The sequence below is a fragment of the Carica papaya genome, chromosome 5, assembly GCF_054855325.1.
Source record: "Carica papaya isolate Zhongbai chromosome 5, ASM5485532v1, whole genome shotgun sequence".
NCBI classification, from domain to species: Eukaryota; Viridiplantae; Streptophyta; class Magnoliopsida; order Brassicales; family Caricaceae; genus Carica; species Carica papaya.
This window is the reverse complement of record NC_142313.1, coordinates 28962429-28980157: the sequence shown is the minus strand read 5'-3', so window position 1 is coordinate 28980157 and position 17729 is coordinate 28962429. Positions and strand designations below refer to the sequence as shown.

Genomic DNA, 17729 nt, shown 5'->3' with positions numbered 1-17729 from the left:
ACCCATGCTAGTACTAATCTCGCCCAAACACACCTAACTGCGGAGTTCTGATGGGATCCAGGGCTTTAGTGCTAGTATGATCGCACCTGTTTAGTTTCGCGCTGCAAATACATGCACTCCTTCTCCTTTCTTCCCCCTCCCGTCATTTGTTTTCTTGTGCGTTCACACTTCACCTCTCATTCTCGTTCTAATATCGATTAAAATGCCCCTGCTTCTTGACTCACATTTGTGTATAAACTAGCGGACCCTAGTTCCAAACGCGCGTAACGTCGAATGACCCGTCTGAAAAAAAATTGGTGCGACACGAGGACTTCACAAGAAAATGGATGAAATATAAGGACTGCACAGGAGGTAACCCATGCTAGTACTACTCTCGCCCAAGCACCCTTACCTACGGAGTTCTGATAGAATCCGTTGCATTAGTGCTGGTATGATCGCACTTGTTTCATTTCGTGTTGAAAATACATACACTCATTCTCCTTCCCTCCCCCTCCCATCAATTGTTTCCTTGTACGTTCACACTGTACCTCTCCTTCTCGTTCTAATATCGATTAAAATGCTCCTGCTTCTTGGCTCACATTTGTGTATAAACCAGCGGACCCTAATTCCAGTCGCGCGTAACGTTGAACGACCCGTCCGAAAAAAAATTGGTGCGACACGAGGACTTCCCAAGAGGTCACCCATCCGAGTACTACTCTCGCCCAAGTACACTTAACTGCGGAGTTCTGATGGGATCCGGTGCATTAGTGCTGGTATGATCGCACCCGTTTAATTTTGCGCTGCAAATACATAAACTCCTTCTCCTTTCTTCCCCCTCCCGTCATTTGTTTAATTGTGCGTGCGCTTTGCACCTCCCGTGCTCGTTCTAATATCAAGTAAAATGCTACGGTGCCGTGACTCACATTTGCGAATAAACCTGAGGACCATAATTCAAGTCGTGCGTATCGTCGAAAGAATCATCTGCAAAAAAATGGGTGCAACACGAGGACATCCTAAGAAAATGGGTGAAATATAAGGACTTCGCAGGAGGTCACCCATCCTAGTGCTACTCTCGCCCAAGAACCATTAACTTGCGGAGTTCTGATCGAATCCGTTGCGTTGGTGCTGGTATGATTGCTCATGTTTCATTCTGCGCTGCAAATACATAAACTTTTTCTCCCTCTATCCCCCCTCCCGTCATTTGTTTCCTTGTGCGTGCACTCTGCATCTCTCATTCTCGTTCTAATATCGATTAAAATGTCCCTGCTTCTTGTCTCACATGTGCGTATAAACCAGTGGACCCTAGTTCCAGTCGTGCGTAACGTCGAATGACCCGTCTGAAAAAAAAATTAGTGCGACACGAGGACTTCCCAAGAGGTCTCCCATCCGAGTACTACTCTCGCCCAAACACACTTAACTGCAGAGTTCTGACGGGATCCGGTGCATTAGTGCTGGTATGATCGCACCCGTTTAATTCCACACTGCAAATACATAAACTCCTTCTCCTTTCTTCCCCCTCCCGTCATTTGTTTCCTTGTGCGTGCGCACTGCACCTCCCGTGCTCGTTCTAATATCAAGTAAAATGCTACGGTGCCATGACTCACATTTGCGAATAAACCTGAGGACCATAATTCAAGTCGCGCGTATCGTCGAAAGAATCATCTGCAAAAAAATGGGTGCAACATGAGGACTTCCTAAGAAAATGGGTGAAATATAAGGACTTCGCAGGAAGTCACCCATCCTAGTGCTACTCTCGCCCAAGCACCTTTAACTCGCGGAGTTCTGATAGAATCCGTTGCATTGGTGCTGGTATGATTGCTCATGTTTCATTCTGCGCTGCGAATACATATACTTTTTCTACCTCCATCCCCCCTCGCGTCATTTGTTTCCTTGTGCGCGCACTCTGCATCTCTCTTTCTCGTTTTAATATCAATTAAAATGCCCCTGCTTCTTGACTCACATTTGCGTATAAACCAGTGGACCCTTGTTCCAGTCGTGCGTAACGTCGAACGACCCGTCTGAAAAAAAATTAGTGCGACACGAGGACTTCCTAGGAGGTCACCAATCCGAGTACTACTCTCGCCAAGGCACACATAACTGCGGAGTTCTGATGGGATCTGCTGCATTAGTGCTGGTATGATCGCACCTGTTTATTTTTGGGCTGCAAATACATAAACTCATTCCCCTTTCTTCCCCCTCCCGTCATTTGTTTCGTTGGGCGTGCGCACTGCACCTCCCGTTCTCGTTCTAATTTCAAATAAAATGCCACGGCGCCGTGACTCATATTTGCGAATAAATCTGCGGACCATAATTAAAGTCGCGCGTAAGGTCGAAAGAATCATCTGCAAAAAAATGGGTGCAACACGAGGACTTCACAAGAAAATGGGTGAAATATAAGGACTTCGCAGGAGGTAACCCATGCTAGTACTACTCTCCCCCAAGCACCCTTACCTACGGAGCTCTGATAGAATCCGTTGCATTAGTGCTGGTATGATCGCACCTGTTTCATTTCTTGCTGAAAATACATACACTCCTTCTCCTTCCTTCCCCCTCCCATCAATTGTTTCCTTGTGCGTTCACACTGCACCTCTCCTTCTCGTTCTAATATCGATTAAAATGCCCCTGCTTCTTGACTCACATTTGCGTATAAACCAGCGGACCCTAATTCCAGTCGCGCGTAACGTCGAACGACCCGTCTGAAAAAAAATTGGTGCGACACGAGGACTTCCCAGGAGGTCACCAATCCGAGTACTACTCTCGCCAAAGCACACTTAACTGCAGAGTTCTGACGGGATCCGGTGCATTAGTGCTAGTATGATCGCACCCGTTTAATTCCGCGCTGCAAATACATAAACTCCTTCTCCTTTCTTCCCCCTCCTGTCATTTATTTCCTTGTGCGTGCGCACTGCACCTCCCGTGCTCGTTCTAATATCAAGTAAAATGCTACGGTGCCGTGACTCACATTTGTGAATAAACCTGAGGACCATAATTCAGGTCGCGCGTATCGTCGAAAGAATCATCTGCAAAAAAATGGGTGGAACACGAGGACTTCCTAAGAAAATGGGTGAAATATAAGGACTTCGCATGAGCTCACCCATTCTAATGCTACTCTCGCCCAAGCACCCTCAACTTGCAGAGTTCTGATAGAATCCGTTGCATTGGTGCTGGTATGATTGCTCATGTTTCATTCTGCGCTGCAAATACATACACTTTTTCTCCCTCCATCCCCCCTCCCGTTATTTGTTTCCTTGTGCGTGCACTCTGCATCTCTCCTTCTCGTTCTAATATCGATTAAAATGCCCCTGCTTCTTGACTCACATTTGCGTATAAACAAGTGGACCCTAGTTCCAGTCGCGCGTAACGTCGAACGAACCGTCTGAAAAAAAAATTAGTGCGACACGAGGACTTCCCAGGAGGACACCCATCCGAGTACTACTCTCGCCCAAGAACTCTTAACTGTGGAGTTCTGATGGGATCCGGTGCATTAGTGCTGGTATGATCGCACCTGTTTAATTTCGCGCTGCAAATACATAAACTCCTTCTCCTTTCTTCCCCCTCCCGTCATTTGTTTTCTTGTGCGTTCACACTTCACCTCTCATTCTCGTTCTAATATCGATTAAAATGCCCCTGCTTCTTGACTCACATTTGTGTATAAACTAGCGGACCCTAGTTCCAAACGCGCGTAACGTCGAATGACCCGTCTGAAAAAAGATTGGTGCGACACGAGGACTTCCTAGGAGGTCACCCATCCGAGTACTACTCTCGCCCAAGCACACTTAACTGCGGAGTTCTGATGGGATCCGGTTCATTAGTGCTGGTATGATCGCACCCATTTAATTCTGCGCTGCAAATACATAAACTCCTTCTCCTTTCTTCCCCCTCCCGTCATTTGTTTTCTTGTGCGTGCGCACTGCACCTCCCGTGCTCGTTCTAATATCAAGTAAAATGCTACGGTGCCGTGACTCACATTTGTGAATAAACCTGAGGACCATAATTCAAGTCGCGCGAATCGTCGAAAGAATCATCTGCAAAAAAATGGGTGCAACACGAGGACTTCCAAAGAAAATAGGTGAAATATAAGGACTTCGAAGGAGGTCACCCATCCTAGTGCTACTCTCGCCAAAGCACCCTTAACTTGCGGAGTTCTGATAGAATCTGTTGCATTTGTGTTGGTATGATTGCTCATGTTTCATTCTGCGCTGCAAATACATACACTTTTTCTCCCTCCATCCCCCATCCCATCATTTGTTTCCTTTTGCGTTCACACTTCACCTCTCATTCTCGTTCTAATATCGATTAAAATGCCCATGCTTCTTGACTCACATTTGCGTATAAACCAACGGACCATAGTTCTAGTCGCGCGTAACGTCGAACGACCCGTCTGAAAAAAAAATTGGTGCGACACGAGGACTTCCAAGGAGGTCACCCATCCGAGTACTAATCTCGCCCAAGCACACTTAACTGCAGAGTTCTGATGGGATCCGGTGCATTAGTGCTGTTATGATCCACCTGTTTAATTTCGCGCTGCAAATACATACACTCATTCTCTTTTCTTCCTCATCCCGTCATTTGTTTCCTTGTGCGTGCGCACTGCACCTACCTGTACTCGTTCTAATATCAAGTAAAATGCCATGGCGCCGTGATTCACATTTGCGAATAAACTTGCGGATCATAAATCAAGTCGCGCGTAACGTCGAAAGAATCATCTGCAAAAAGATGGGTGCAACACGAGGACCTCCCGAGAAAATGGGTGAAATATAAGGACTTCGCAGGAGGTCACCCATCCGAGTACTTTTTTCGCCCAAGCACCCTTAACTGCGGAGTTCTGATAGAATCCGTTGCATTAGTGCTGGTATGATCCCTCATGTTTCATTCTGCACTGCAAATACATACACTCTTTCTCCTCCCATCCCCCTTCCCGTCATTTGTTTCCTTGTGCGTGCACTCTGCATCTCTCTTTCTCGTTCTAATATCTAGTAATATGCCCCGGCACTGTGACTCACATTTGCAAATGAACCAGCGGTTTATAATTCCATTCGCGCGTAACGTCGAACAACCCATCCGAAAAAAAATAGGTGCAACACGAGGGCTTCCCAAGTGGTCACCCATCCGAGTACTACCCTCGCCCAAGCACACTTAACTGCGGAGTTCTGACGGGATCCGGAGCTTTAGTGCTGGTATGATCGCACCTGTTTAATTTTGCACTGCAAATACATACACTCCTTCTCCTTTCTTCCCCCTCCGGTCATTTATTTTCTTGTGCGTTCACACTTCACCTCTCATTCTCGTTCTAATATCGATTAAAATGCTCCTGCTTCTTGACTCACATTTGCGCATAAATCAGCGGACCCTAGTTCCAGTCGCGCGTAACGTCGAACGACCCGTCTGAAAAAAAATTGGTGCGACACGAGGACTTCCCAAGAGGTCACCCATCCGAGTACAACTCTCGCCCAAGCGCACTTAACTGCAGAGTTCTGATGGGATCCGGTGCATTAGTGCTGGAATGATTTCATCTGTTTAATTTCGCGCTGCAAATAGATAAACTCATTCCCCTTTCGTCCCCCTCCCGTCATTTGTTTCCTTGTGCGTGCGCACTGCAGCTCCCGTTCTCGTTCTAATATCAAGTAAAATGCTACAGTGTCGTGACTCACATTTGCGAATAAACCTGAGGACCATAATTCAACTCGCGCATATCGTCGAAAGAATCATCTGCAAAAAAATGGGTGCAACACAGGACTTCCTAAGAAAATGGGTGAAATATAAGGACTTCGCAGTAGGTCACCCATCCTAGTGCTACTCTCGCCCAAGCACCCTTAACTTGCGGAGTTCTGATAGAATCCGTTGCATTGGAGCTGGAATGATTTCTCATGTTTCATTCTACGCTGCAAATACATACACTTTTTCTCCCTCCATCCCCCCTCCCGTCATTTGTTTCCTTGTGCGTGCACTCTGCATCTCTCCTTCTCGTTCTAATATCGATTAAAATGCCCCTGCTACTTGACTCACATTTGCGTATAAACCAGTGGACCCTAGTTCCAGTCGCGCGTAACGTCGAACGACCCGTCTGAAAAAAAAATTAGTGCGACACGAGGACTTCCTAGGAGGCCACCCATCCGAGTACTACTCTCGCCCAAGCACACTTAACTGCGGAGTTCTTATGGGATCCGGTGCATTAGTGCTGGTATGATCGCACCTGTTTAATTTCGCGCTGCAAATACATAAACTCCTTCTCCTTTCTTCCCCCTCCTATCATTTGTTTCCTTGTACGTGCGCAATGCACCTCACGTTCTCGTTCAAATATCAAGTAAAATGCCACGGCACCGTGACTCACATTTACGAATAAACCTGAGCACCATAATTCAAGTCGCGCGTAATGTCGAAAGAATCATCTGCAAAAAAATGGGTGCAACACGAGGACTTCACAAGAAAATGGGTGAAATATAAGGACTTCGCAGGAGGTAACCCATGCTAGTACTACTCTCGCCCAAGCACCATTACCTACTGAGTTCTGATAGAATCCGATGCATTGGTGCTGGTATGATCGCACCTGTTTCATTTCGTGCTGAAAATACATACACTCCTTCTCCTTCCCTCCCCCTCCCATCAATTGTTTCCTTGTGCGTTCACACTGCACCTCTCCTTCTCGTTCTAATATCGATTAAAATGCCCCTGCTTCTTGACTCACATTTGCGTATAAACCAGCAGACCATAGTTCCAATCGCGTGTAACGTCGAACGATCCGTCTAAAAAAAAATTGGTGCGACACAAGGACTTCCCAAGAGCTCACCCATCCGAGTACTACTCTCGCCCAAGCAAACTTAACTGCAGAGTTCTGATGGGATCCAGTGCATTAGTGCTGGTATGATCGCACCCGCTTAATTCTGCGCTGCAAATACATAAACTCCTTCTCCTTTCCTCCCCCTCCCGTCATTTCTTTCCTTGTGCGTGCGCACTGCACCTCCCGTGCTCGTTCTAATATCAAGTAAAATACTACGGTGCCGTGACTCACATTTGTGAATAAACATGAGGACCATAATTCAAGTCGCGCGTAACATCGAAAGAATCATCTGTTAAAAAATGGGTGCAACACGAGGACTTCACAAGAAATTGGGTGAAATATAAGGACTTCGCAGGAGGTAACCCATTCTAGTACTACTCTCGCCCAAGCACCTTACCTACGGAGTTCTGATAGAATCCGATGCATTAGTGCTGGTATGATCGCACCTGTTTCATTTCGTGCTGAAAATACATACACTCTTTCTCCTTCCCTACCCCTCCCGTCATTTGTTTCCTTGTGCGTGCACTCTGCATCTCTCCTTCTCGTTCTAATATCGATTAAAATGGCCCTGCTTCTTGACTCACATTTGCGTATAAACCAGTGGACCCTAGTTCTAGTCGCACGTAACGTCGAACGACCCGTCTGAAAAAAAAAAATTACTGCGGCACGAGGACCATAATTCAAGTCGCGCGTAACGTCGAAAGAATCATCTGTTAAAAAATGGGTGCAACACGAGGACTTCACAAGAAAATGGGTGAAATATAAGGACTTCGCAGGAGGTAACCCATGCTAGTACTACTCTCGCCCAAGCACCCTTACCTTCGGAGTTCTGATAGAATCCGTTGCATTAGTGCTGGTATGATAGCACCTGTTTCATTTCGTGCTGAAAATACATACACTCCTTCTCCTTCCCTCCCCCTCCAATCGATTGTTTCCTTGTGCGTTCACACTGCACCTGTCCTTCTCGTTCTAATATCGATTAAAATGCCCCTGCTTCTTGACTCACATTTGCGTATAAACCAGCGGACCCTAGTTCCAGTCGCGCGTAACGTCGAACGACCCGTCTGAAAAAAAATTGGTGCGACACGAGGACTTCCCAGGAGGTCACCAATCCGAGTACTACTCTCGCCAAAGCACACTTAACTGCGGAGTTCTGACGGGATCCAGTGCATTAGTACTGGTATGATCGCACCCGTTTAATTCCGCACTGTAAATACATAAACAACTTCTCCTTTCTTCCCCCTCCTGTCATTTGTTTCCTTGTGCGTGCGCACTGCACCTCCCGTGCTCCTTCTAATATAAAGTAAAATGCTACGGTGCCGTGACTCACATTTGAGAATAAACTTGAGGACCATAATTCAAGTCGCGCGTATCATCGAAAGAATCATCTGCAAAAAAATGGGTGGAACACGAGGACTTCCTAAGAAATGGGTGAAATATAAGGACTTTGCATGAGGTCACCCATCCTAGTGCTACTCTCGCCCAAGCACCCTTAACTTGCGGAGTTCTGATAGAATACGTTGCATTGGTGCTGGTATGATTGCTCATGTTTCATTCTGCGCTGCAAATACATACACTTTTTCTCCCTCTATCCCCCCTCCCGTCATTTGTTTCCTTGTGCGTGCACTATGCATCTCTCCTTCTCGTTCTAATATCGATTAAAATGCCCCTGCTTCTTGACTCACATTTGCGTATAAACCAGTGGACCCTAGTTCCAGTCGAGCGTAACGTCGAACGACCCGTTTGAAAAAAAAATTAGTGCGACACGAGGACTTCCCAAGAGGTCACCCATCCGAGTACTACTCTCGCCCAAGCACACTTAACTGCGGAGTTCTGATAGGATCCGGTGCATTAGTGCTGGTATGATCGCACCTGTTTAATTTTGCACTGCAAAAACATAAACTCCTTCTCCTTTCTTCCCCCTCCCGTCATTTGTTTCATTGTGCGTGCACACTGCACCTCTCGTTCTCGTTCAAATATCAAGTCAAATGCCACGACACCGTGACTCACATTTGCGAATATATCTGCGAACCATAATTAAAGTCGCGCATAACGTCGAACGGCACATCTGAAAAAAAGAAAATGGGTGCAACACGAGAAATTCCCACGAGGTAACCCATTATTGTACTACTTTCGCCAAAGCACACTTAACTGCGGAGTTCTGATAAGATCCGGTGCATTTGTGCTGGTATGATCGTACCTGTTTAATTTCGCGCTGCAAATACATACACTCCTTCTTCCCTCCCCCCCTCCCATCATTTGTTTTCTTGTGCGTTCACATTGCACCTCTCCTTCTCGTTCTAATATCGATTAAAATGCCCCTGATTCTTGACTCACATTTGCGTATAAACTAGCGGACCATAGTTCCAGTCGCGCGTAACGTCGAACGACTCATCTGAAAAAAAATTGTTGCGATACGAGGACTTCCCAAGAGGTCACCCATCCGAGTACTACTCTCACCCAAGCACACTTAACTGCGGAGTTCTGATGGAATCCGGTGCATTAGTGCTGGTATGATCGAACCTGTTTAATTTTGCGCTGCAAATACATAAATTCCTTCTCCTTTCTTCCCCCTCCGGTCATTTGTTTCCTTGTGCGTGCGCACTGGACCTCTCGTTCTCGTTCAAATATCAAGTAAAATGCCACGGCGCCGTGACTCACATTTGCGAATAAATCTGCGGACCATAATTAAAGTCGCGCGTAACGTCGAACGGCAAATCTGAAAAAAAAAAAATGGGTGCAACACGAGAACTTCCCAGGAGGTAACCCATCATTGTACTACTTTCGGCAAAGCACACTTAACTGCGGAGTTCTGATGGGATCCGGTGCATTAGTGTTGGTGTGACCGCACCTATTTAATTTCGTGCTGAAAATACATACACTCCTTCTTTCCTCCCCCCCTCCCATCATTTGTTTCCTTGTGCGTTCACACTGCACATCTCCTTCTCGTTCGAATATCGATTAAAATGCCCCTGATTCTTGACTCACATTTGCGTATAAACTAGTGGACCATAGTTCCAGTCGCGCGTAACGTCGAACGACCCATCTGAAAAAAAATTATTGCGATACGAGGACTTCCCAAGAGGTCACCCATCCGAGTACTACTCTCGCCCAAGCACCCTTAACTGCAGAGTTCTGATGGGATCCAGTGCATAAGTGCTGGTATGATGCCACTTGTTTAATTTTGCGCTTCAAATACATACACTCCTTCTCTTTTCTTCCTCCTCCCGTCATTTGTTTCCTTGTGCGTGCGCACTGCACCTCCCGTACTTGTTCTAATATCAAGTAAAATGCCACGGCGCCGTGACTCACATTTGCGAATAAACCTGCGGACCATAAATCAAGTCGCGCGTAACGTCGAAAGAATCATCTGCAAAAAGATGGGTGCAACACGAGGACCTCCCAAGAAAATGGGTGAAATATAAAGACTTCGCATGAGTCACCCATCCTAGTGCTACTCTCGCCCAAGCACCCTTAACTTACGGAGTTCTGATAGAATCTGTTGCATTGGTGCTGGTATGATTGCTCATGTTTCATTCTGTGCTGCAAATACATACACTTTTTCTCCCTCCATCCCCCCTCCCGTCATTTATTTCCTTGTGCGTGCACTATGCATCTCTCCTTCTCGTTCTAATATCAAGTAATATGCAAATGAACCGTGAGTCACCTCTGCAAATGAACCAGCAGTTTATACCATTCGCGCGTAACGTCGAACAACCCATCCGAAAAAAAATAGGTACAACACGAGGGCTTCCCAAGTGGTCACCCATCCGAGTACTACTCTCGCCCAAGCACACTTAACTGCGGAGTTCTGATGGGATCCGGGGCTTTAGTGCTGGTATGATCGCACCTGTTTAATTTCGCGCTGTAAATACATACACTCCTTCTCCTTTCTTCCCCCTCCCGTCACTTGTTTCCTTGTGCGTTCACACTTCACCTCTCATTCTCGTTATAATATCTATTAAAATGCCCCTACTTCTTGACTCACATTTGCGTATAAACTAGCGGACTCTAGTTCCAGACGCGCGTAACGTCGAACGACCCGTCTGAAAAAAAATTGGTGCAACACGAGGACTTCCCAGGAGGTCACCCATCTGAGTACTAATCTCGCCCAAGCACACTTAACTACAGAGTTCTGATGGGATCCGGTGCAATAGTGCTGGTATGATCGAACCTGTTAATTTTCCGCTGCAAATACATAAACTCATTCCCCTTTCTTCCCCCTCCCGTCATTTGTGTCCTTGTGCGTGCGAACTGCACCTCCCGTTCTCGTTCACATATCAAGTAAAATGCCACGGCGCCGTGACTCACATTTGCGAATAAACCTGAGGACCATAATTCAAGTCGCGCGTAACGTCGAAAGAATCATCTGCAAAAAAATGGGTGCAACACAAGAACTTCACAAGAAAATGGGTGAAATATAAGGACTTCGCAGGAGGTAACCCATGCTAGTACTACTCTCGCCCAAGCACCCTTACCTACGGAATTCTGATAGAATCCGTTGCATTAGTGCTGGTATGATAGCACCTGTTTCATTTCGTGCTGAAAAAAAATTGTTGCGATACGAGGACTTCCCAGGAGGTCACCCATCCGAGTACTACTCTCGCCCAAGCACAGTTAACTGCGGAGTTTTGATGGGATCCGGTGCATTAGAGCTGGTATGATAGCACCCGTTTAATTTTGCGCTGCAAATACATAAATTCCTTCTCCTTTCTTCCCCCTCCCGTCATTTGTTTCCTTGTGCGTGCGCACTGCACCTCCCGTGCTCGTTCTAATATCAAGTAAAATGCTACGGTGCCGTGACTCACATTTGCGAATAAACCTGAGGACCATAATTCAAGTCGCGCGTATCGTCGAAAGAATCATCTGCAAAAAAATGGGTGCAACACGAGGACTTTCTAAGAAAATGGGTGAAATATAAGGACTTCGCAGGAGGTAACCCATGCTAGTACTACTCTCGCCCAAGCACCCTTACCTACGGAGTTCTGATAGAATCCGTTGCATTAATGCTGGTATGATCGCACCTGTTTCATTTCTTGCTGAAAATACATACACTTTTTCTCCCTCCATCCCGCCTCCCTTCATTTGTTTCCTTGTGCATACACTCTGCATCTCTCCTTCTCATTCTAATATCAAGTAATATGCCCCGGCACCGTGACTCACCTTTGCAAATGAACCGGCGGTTTATAATTCCATTCGTGCGTAACGTCGAACAACCCATCCGAAAAAAAATTGGTGCAACACGAGGGCTTCCCAAGTGGTCACCCATCCGAGTATTACTTTTTCCGAAGCACACTTAACTGCGGAGTTCTGATGGAATCAGGAGCTTTAGTGCTGGTATGATCGCACCTGTTTAATTTCACGCTGCAAATACATACACTCCTTCTCCTTTCTTCCCCCTCCCGTAATTTGTTTCCTTGTGCGTTCACACTTCCCCTCTCATTCTCGTTCTAATATCGATTAAAATGCCCCTGCTTCTTGACTCACATTTGCGTATAAACCAGCGGACCCTAGTTCCAGACGTGCGTAACGTTGAACGACCCGTCTGAAAAAAAATTGGTGCGACACGAGGACATCCCAGGAGGTCACCCATCCGAGTACTAATCTCGCCCAAGCACACTTCACAACGGAGTTCTGACGGGATCCGGTGCATTATTGCTGGTATGATCACACCCGTTTAATTCTGTGCTGCAAATACATAAACTCCTTCTCCTTTCTTCCCCCTCCCGTCATTTGTTTCCTTGTGCGTGCGCACTGCACCTCCCGTGCTCGTTCTAATATAAAGTAAAATGTTACGGTGCCGTGACTCACATTTGCGAATAAACCTGAGGACCATAATTCAAGTCGCGCGTATCGTCGAAAGAATCATCTGCAAAAAAATGGGTGCAACACGAGGACTTCCTAAGAAAATGGGTGAAATATAAGGACTTCGCAAAAGGTCACCCATCCTAGTGCTACTCTCGCCCAAGCACCCTTAACTTGCGGAGTTCTGATAGAATCCGTTGCATTTGTGCTAGTATGATTGCTCATGTTTCATTATGTGCTGCAAATACATACACTTTTTCTCCCTCCATCCCCCCCTCCCGTCATTTGTTTCCTTGTGCGTGCACTCTGCATCTCTCCTCGTTCTAATATCGATTAAAATGCCCCTGCTTCTTGACTCACATTTGCGTATAAACCAGTGGACCCTAGTTCCAGTCGCGCGTAACGTCGAACGACCCGTCTGAAAAAAAAAATTAGTGCGACACGAGAACTTCCCAGGAGGTCACCCATCTGAGTACTACTCTCGCCCAAGCACACTTAACTTCGGAGTTCTGATGGGATCCGGTGCATTAGTGCTGGTATGATCGCACCTGCGAATAAACGGGTGCGATCATACCAGCACTAATGCACCGGATCCCATCAGAACTCCGCAGTTAAGTGTGCTTTGGCGAGAGTAGTACTCGGATTGGTGACCTCCTGGGAAGTCTTCGTGTCGCACCAATTTTTTTTCAGACGGGTCGTTCGACGTTATACGCGACTTGAACTAGGGTCCACTGGTTTATACGCAAATGTGAGTCAAGAAGCAGGGGCATTTTAATCGATGTTAGAAAGAGAATGAGAAGTGCAGTGTGAACGCACAAGGAAACAATTGATGGGAGGGGGAGGGAATGAGAAGGAGTGTATGTATTTTCAGCACGAAATAAAACAGGTGCGATCATACCAGCACTAATGCAACGGATTCTATCAAAACTCCGTAGGTAAGGGTGCTTGGGCGAGAGTAGTACTAGCATGGGTTACCTCCTGCGAAGTCCTTATATTTCAACCATTTTCTTCTGAACTCCTCGTGTTGCACCCATTTTTTGGCAGACGATTCTTTCGACGATACGCGCGACTTGAATTATGGTCCACAGGTTTATTCGCAAATGTGAGTCACGGCACCATAGCATTTTACTTGACATTAGAACGAGCACGGGAGGTGCAGTGCGCACGCACAAGGAAACAAATGATGGGAGGGGGAAAAAAGGAGAAGGAGTTTATGTATTTGCAGCGCGGAATTAAACAGGTGCGATCATACCAGCACTAATGCACCTTATCCAATCAGAACTCCGCAGTTATGTGAGCTTGGGCGAGAGTAGTACTCGGATGGGTGAACTCCTGGGAAGTCCTCGTGTCGCACCAATTTTTTTTCAAACGGGTCGTTCGACGTTACGCGCGACTGGAACTAGGGTCCGCTGGTTTATACGCAAATGTGAGTCAAGAATCAGGGGCATTTTAATCGATATTAGAACGAGAAGGAGAGATGCAGTGTGAACGCACAAAGAAACAAATGATGGGAGGGGCGGAGGGAAGAAAGAGTGTATGTATTTTCAGCACGAAATTAAACAGGTGCGGTCACACCAGCACAAAAGCACCGGATCCCATCAGAACTCCTCAGTTAAGTGTGCTTTGGCGAAAGTAGTACTCGGATCGGTGACCACCTGGGAAGCCCTCGTGTTGCACCTATTTTTTTTCAGATGGGTTGTTCGACGTTACGCGCGAATGGAATTCTAAACCGCTGGTTCATTTGCAAAGGTGAGTCACGGCGCCGTGGCATTTTACTTGATATTTGAACGAGAACGAGAGATGCAGTGCGCACGCACAAGGAAACAAATGACGGGACGGAAAATGGAAGGAGAAAGAGTGTATGTATTTGCAGTGCAGAATGAAACATGAGGGATCTTACCAGCACTAATGCAACGGATTCTATCAGAATTCCGCAGTTAAGGGTGCTTGGGCGAGAAAAGAACTCGGATCGGTGACCTCCTGCGAAGTCCTTATATTTCACCCATTTTCTTGGGAGGTCCTCGTGTTGCACCCATCTTTTTGCAGATGATTCTTTCGACGTTACTTGCGACTTGATTTATGGTCCGCAGGTTTATTCACAAATGTGAGTCACGGCGCCGTGGCATTTTACTTGATAGTAGAACGAGTACAGGAGGTGCAGTGCGCACGCACAAGGAAACAAATGACGGGATGTGGAAGAAAAGAGAAGGAGTGTATGTATTTGAAGCGCAAAATTGAACAAGTGGCATTATACTAGCGCTAATGCACTGGATCCCATCAGAACCCTGCAGTTAAGTGTGCTTGGGCGAGAGTAGTACTCGGATGGGTGACCTCTTGGGAAGTCCTCGTATCGCAAAAATTTCTTTTCAGATGGATCGTTCGACATTACGCGCGACTGGAACTATGGTCCGCTGGTTTATACGCAAATGTTAGTCAAGAATTAGGGGCATTTTAATCGATGTTAGAACGAGAAGGAGAGGTGCAGTGTGAACGCACAAGGAAACAAATGATGGGAGGGGGGGAGGGAAGAAGGAGTGTATGTATTTTCAGCACAAAATTAAACAGGTGCGGTCACACCAGCACAAATGCACCGGATCCCATCAGAAGTCCGCAGTTAAGTGTGCTTTGGTGAAAGTAGTACAATGATGGGTTACCTCCTGGGAAGTTCTCGTGTTGCACCCATTTTCTTTTTTTCAGATATGCCGTTCGACGTTACTCACGACATTAATTATGGTCCGCAGATTTATTCGCAAATGTAAGTCACGGCACCGTGGCATTTTACTTGATATTTGAACGAGAACGAGAGGTGCAGTGCGCACGCACAAGGAAACAAATGACAGGAGGGGGAAGAAAGGAGAAGGAATTTATGTATTTGCAGTGCGAAATTAAACAGGTGCGATCATACCAGCACTAATGCACCGGATCCCATTAGAACTCCACAGTTAAGTGTGCTTGGGAAGTCCTCGTGACGCACTATTTTATTTTTCAGACGGGTCGTTCGACGTTACGCGCGACTGGAACTAGGGTCCACTGGTTTATACGCAAATGTGAGTCAAGAAGCAGGGGCATTTTAATCGATATTAGAACGAGAGGGAGAGATGTAGAGTTCACGCACAAGGAAACAAATGACGGGAGGGGGGATGGAGGGAGAAAAAGTGTATGTATTTGCAGCGCAGAATGAAACATGAGCAATCATACCAGCACCAATGCAATGGATTTTATCAGAACTCCGCAAGTTAAGGGTGCTTGGGCGAGAGTAGCACTAGGATGGGTTACCTCCTGCGAAGTCCTTATATTTCACCCATTTTCTTAGGAAGTCCTCGTGTTGCACACATTTTTTTGCATATGATTCTTTCGACGATATGCGCGACTTGAATTATGGTCCTCAGGTTTATTCGCAAATGTGAGTCACGGCACCGTAGCATTTTACTTTATATTAGAACGAGCACGGGAGGTGCAGTGCGCACGCACAAGGAAACAATTGACGGGAGGGGGAAGAAAGGAGAAGGAGTTTATGTATTTGCAGCGCGGAATTAAACAGATGCGATCATACCACCACTTACTCACCGGATCCCATCATAACTCCGCAGTTAAGTGTGCTTGGGCGAGAGTAGTACTCGGATGGGTGACCTCGTGGGAAGTCCTCGTGTCGCACCAATTTTTTTTCAGACGGGTCGTTCGACGTTATGCGCGACTGGAACTGGGGTCTGCTGGTTTATACGCAAATGTGAGTCAAGAAGCAGGGGCATTTTAATCGATATTAGAACGAGAAAGCGAGGTGCAGTGTGAACGCACAAGGAAACAATTGATGGGAGGGGGAGGGAAGGAGAAGGAGTGTATGTATTTTCAGCACGAAATGAAACAGGTGCGATCATACCAGCACTAATGGAACAGATTCTATCAGAACTCCGTAGGTAAGGGTGCTTGGGCGAGAGTAGTACTAGCATGGGTTACCTCCTGCGAAGTCCTTATATTTCACCCATTTTCTTGCGAAGTCCTCGTGTTGCACCCATTTTCTTTATTTTTTCAGATGCGCCGTTCGACGTTACGCGCGACTTTAATTATGGTCCGCAGATTTATTCGCAAATGTGAGTCACGGCACCATAGTATTTTACTTGATATTTGAACGAGAACGAGAGGTGCAGTGCGCACGTACAAGGAAACAAATGACGGGAGGGGGAAGAAAGGGGAATGAGTTTATGTATTTGCAGCGCAAAATTAAACAGTTGCGATCATACCAGCACTAATGCACCTGATCCCATCAGAACTCCGCAGTTAAGTGTGCTTGGGCGAGATTAGTACTCGGATGGGTGACCTCCTGTGAAGTCCTCGTGTCGCACTAATTTTTTTTTTCAGACGGGTTGTTAGACGTTACGCGCGTCTGGAACTAGGGTCCACTGGTTTATACGCAAATGTGAGTCATGAAGCAAGGGCATTTTAATCGATATTAGAACGAGAATGAGAGGTGAAGTGTGAACGCACAAGGAAACAAATGACGGGTGGGGGAAGAAAGGAGAAGGAGTGTATGTATTTGTAGCGCGAAATTAAACAGGTGCGATCATACCAGCACTAAAGCTCCGGATCCCATCAGAACTCTGCAGTTAAGTGTGCTTGGGCGAGAGTAGTACTCAGATGGGTGACCACTTGGGAATCCCTCGTGTCGCAACTATTTTTTTTCGGATGGGTTGTTCGACGTTACGCGGGAATGAAATTATAAACCGCTGGTTCATTTGCAAAGGTGAGTCACGGTGCCGGGGCATATTACTTGATATTAGAACAAGAAAGAGAGATACAGAGTGCACGCACAAGGAAACAAATGACGGGAGGGGGATGGAAGGAGAAAGAGTGTATGTATTTTCAGTGCAGAATGAAACATGAGGGATCATACCAGCACTAATGCAACGGATTCTATCAGAACTCGGCAGTTAAGGGTGTTTGGGAGAGAAAAGTACTCGGATGGGTGACCTCCTGCGAAGTCCTTATATTTCACCCATTTTCTTGGAAGGTCCTCGTTTTGCACCCATCTTTTTGCAGATGATTCTTTCGACGTTACGCGCGACTTGATTTATGGTCCGCAGATTTATTCGCAAATGTGGGTCACGGCGCCGTGGCATTTTACTTGATATTAGAACGAGTACGGGAGGTGCAGTGCGCACGCACAAGGAAA

General features: G+C 46.5%; 6 non-coding genes and 23 pseudogenes across 6 annotated transcripts; 7 read left to right on the top strand and 22 right to left on the bottom strand.

Annotated features, from left to right (window-relative positions):
- Positions 1-647: 647 nt before the first annotated feature.
- On the bottom strand, positions 648-766 carry LOC148259968 (5S ribosomal RNA). Its single transcript, XR_015819750.1, has one exon. It is a non-coding gene; the product is annotated as a 5S ribosomal RNA (ribosomal RNA).
- Positions 767-1328: 562 nt separating this feature from the next.
- On the bottom strand, positions 1329-1447 carry LOC148259967 (5S ribosomal RNA; annotated as a pseudogene).
- A 561-nt stretch (positions 1448-2008) lies between these two features.
- On the bottom strand, positions 2009-2127 carry LOC148259966 (5S ribosomal RNA; annotated as a pseudogene).
- Positions 2128-2686: 559 nt separating this feature from the next.
- On the bottom strand, positions 2687-2805 carry LOC148259965 (5S ribosomal RNA; annotated as a pseudogene).
- A 562-nt stretch (positions 2806-3367) lies between these two features.
- On the bottom strand, positions 3368-3486 carry LOC148259964 (5S ribosomal RNA; annotated as a pseudogene).
- Positions 3487-3691: 205 nt separating this feature from the next.
- Positions 3692-3810, bottom strand: LOC148259963 (5S ribosomal RNA; annotated as a pseudogene).
- Positions 3811-4372: 562 nt separating this feature from the next.
- Positions 4373-4490, bottom strand: LOC148259962 (5S ribosomal RNA; annotated as a pseudogene).
- A 561-nt stretch (positions 4491-5051) lies between these two features.
- LOC148259961 (5S ribosomal RNA) lies at positions 5052-5170 on the bottom strand. Its single transcript, XR_015819577.1, has one exon. It is a non-coding gene; the product is annotated as a 5S ribosomal RNA (ribosomal RNA).
- Positions 5171-5375: 205 nt separating this feature from the next.
- On the bottom strand, positions 5376-5494 carry LOC148259960 (5S ribosomal RNA; annotated as a pseudogene).
- A 561-nt stretch (positions 5495-6055) lies between these two features.
- Positions 6056-6174, bottom strand: LOC148259959 (5S ribosomal RNA; annotated as a pseudogene).
- Positions 6175-6733: 559 nt separating this feature from the next.
- On the bottom strand, positions 6734-6852 carry LOC148259958 (5S ribosomal RNA; annotated as a pseudogene).
- A 980-nt stretch (positions 6853-7832) lies between these two features.
- LOC148259957 (5S ribosomal RNA) lies at positions 7833-7951 on the bottom strand (annotated as a pseudogene).
- A 561-nt stretch (positions 7952-8512) lies between these two features.
- On the bottom strand, positions 8513-8631 carry LOC148259956 (5S ribosomal RNA). The gene has a single exon (XR_015820055.1). It is a non-coding gene; the product is annotated as a 5S ribosomal RNA (ribosomal RNA).
- A 209-nt stretch (positions 8632-8840) lies between these two features.
- LOC148259955 (5S ribosomal RNA) lies at positions 8841-8959 on the bottom strand (annotated as a pseudogene).
- A 204-nt stretch (positions 8960-9163) lies between these two features.
- Positions 9164-9282, bottom strand: LOC148259954 (5S ribosomal RNA; annotated as a pseudogene).
- Positions 9283-9491: 209 nt separating this feature from the next.
- On the bottom strand, positions 9492-9610 carry LOC148259953 (5S ribosomal RNA; annotated as a pseudogene).
- A 204-nt stretch (positions 9611-9814) lies between these two features.
- Positions 9815-9932, bottom strand: LOC148259952 (5S ribosomal RNA; annotated as a pseudogene).
- A 558-nt stretch (positions 9933-10490) lies between these two features.
- LOC148259951 (5S ribosomal RNA) lies at positions 10491-10609 on the bottom strand. The gene has a single exon (XR_015819575.1). It is a non-coding gene; the product is annotated as a 5S ribosomal RNA (ribosomal RNA).
- A 205-nt stretch (positions 10610-10814) lies between these two features.
- LOC148259950 (5S ribosomal RNA) lies at positions 10815-10933 on the bottom strand (annotated as a pseudogene).
- Positions 10934-11310: 377 nt separating this feature from the next.
- On the bottom strand, positions 11311-11429 carry LOC148259949 (5S ribosomal RNA; annotated as a pseudogene).
- Positions 11430-12313: 884 nt separating this feature from the next.
- Positions 12314-12432, bottom strand: LOC148259948 (5S ribosomal RNA; annotated as a pseudogene).
- A 561-nt stretch (positions 12433-12993) lies between these two features.
- On the bottom strand, positions 12994-13112 carry LOC148259947 (5S ribosomal RNA). The gene has a single exon (XR_015821067.1). It is a non-coding gene; the product is annotated as a 5S ribosomal RNA (ribosomal RNA).
- A 10-nt stretch (positions 13113-13122) lies between these two features.
- Positions 13123-13241, top strand: LOC148259946 (5S ribosomal RNA; annotated as a pseudogene).
- Positions 13242-13800: 559 nt separating this feature from the next.
- On the top strand, positions 13801-13919 carry LOC148259945 (5S ribosomal RNA; annotated as a pseudogene).
- A 204-nt stretch (positions 13920-14123) lies between these two features.
- LOC148259944 (5S ribosomal RNA) lies at positions 14124-14242 on the top strand (annotated as a pseudogene).
- An 883-nt stretch (positions 14243-15125) lies between these two features.
- On the top strand, positions 15126-15244 carry LOC148259943 (5S ribosomal RNA; annotated as a pseudogene).
- Positions 15245-16101: 857 nt separating this feature from the next.
- On the top strand, positions 16102-16220 carry LOC148259942 (5S ribosomal RNA; annotated as a pseudogene).
- A 566-nt stretch (positions 16221-16786) lies between these two features.
- On the top strand, positions 16787-16905 carry LOC148259941 (5S ribosomal RNA; annotated as a pseudogene).
- A 207-nt stretch (positions 16906-17112) lies between these two features.
- On the top strand, positions 17113-17231 carry LOC148259940 (5S ribosomal RNA). Its single transcript, XR_015820075.1, has one exon. It is a non-coding gene; the product is annotated as a 5S ribosomal RNA (ribosomal RNA).
- Positions 17232-17729: the final 498 nt, after the last annotated feature.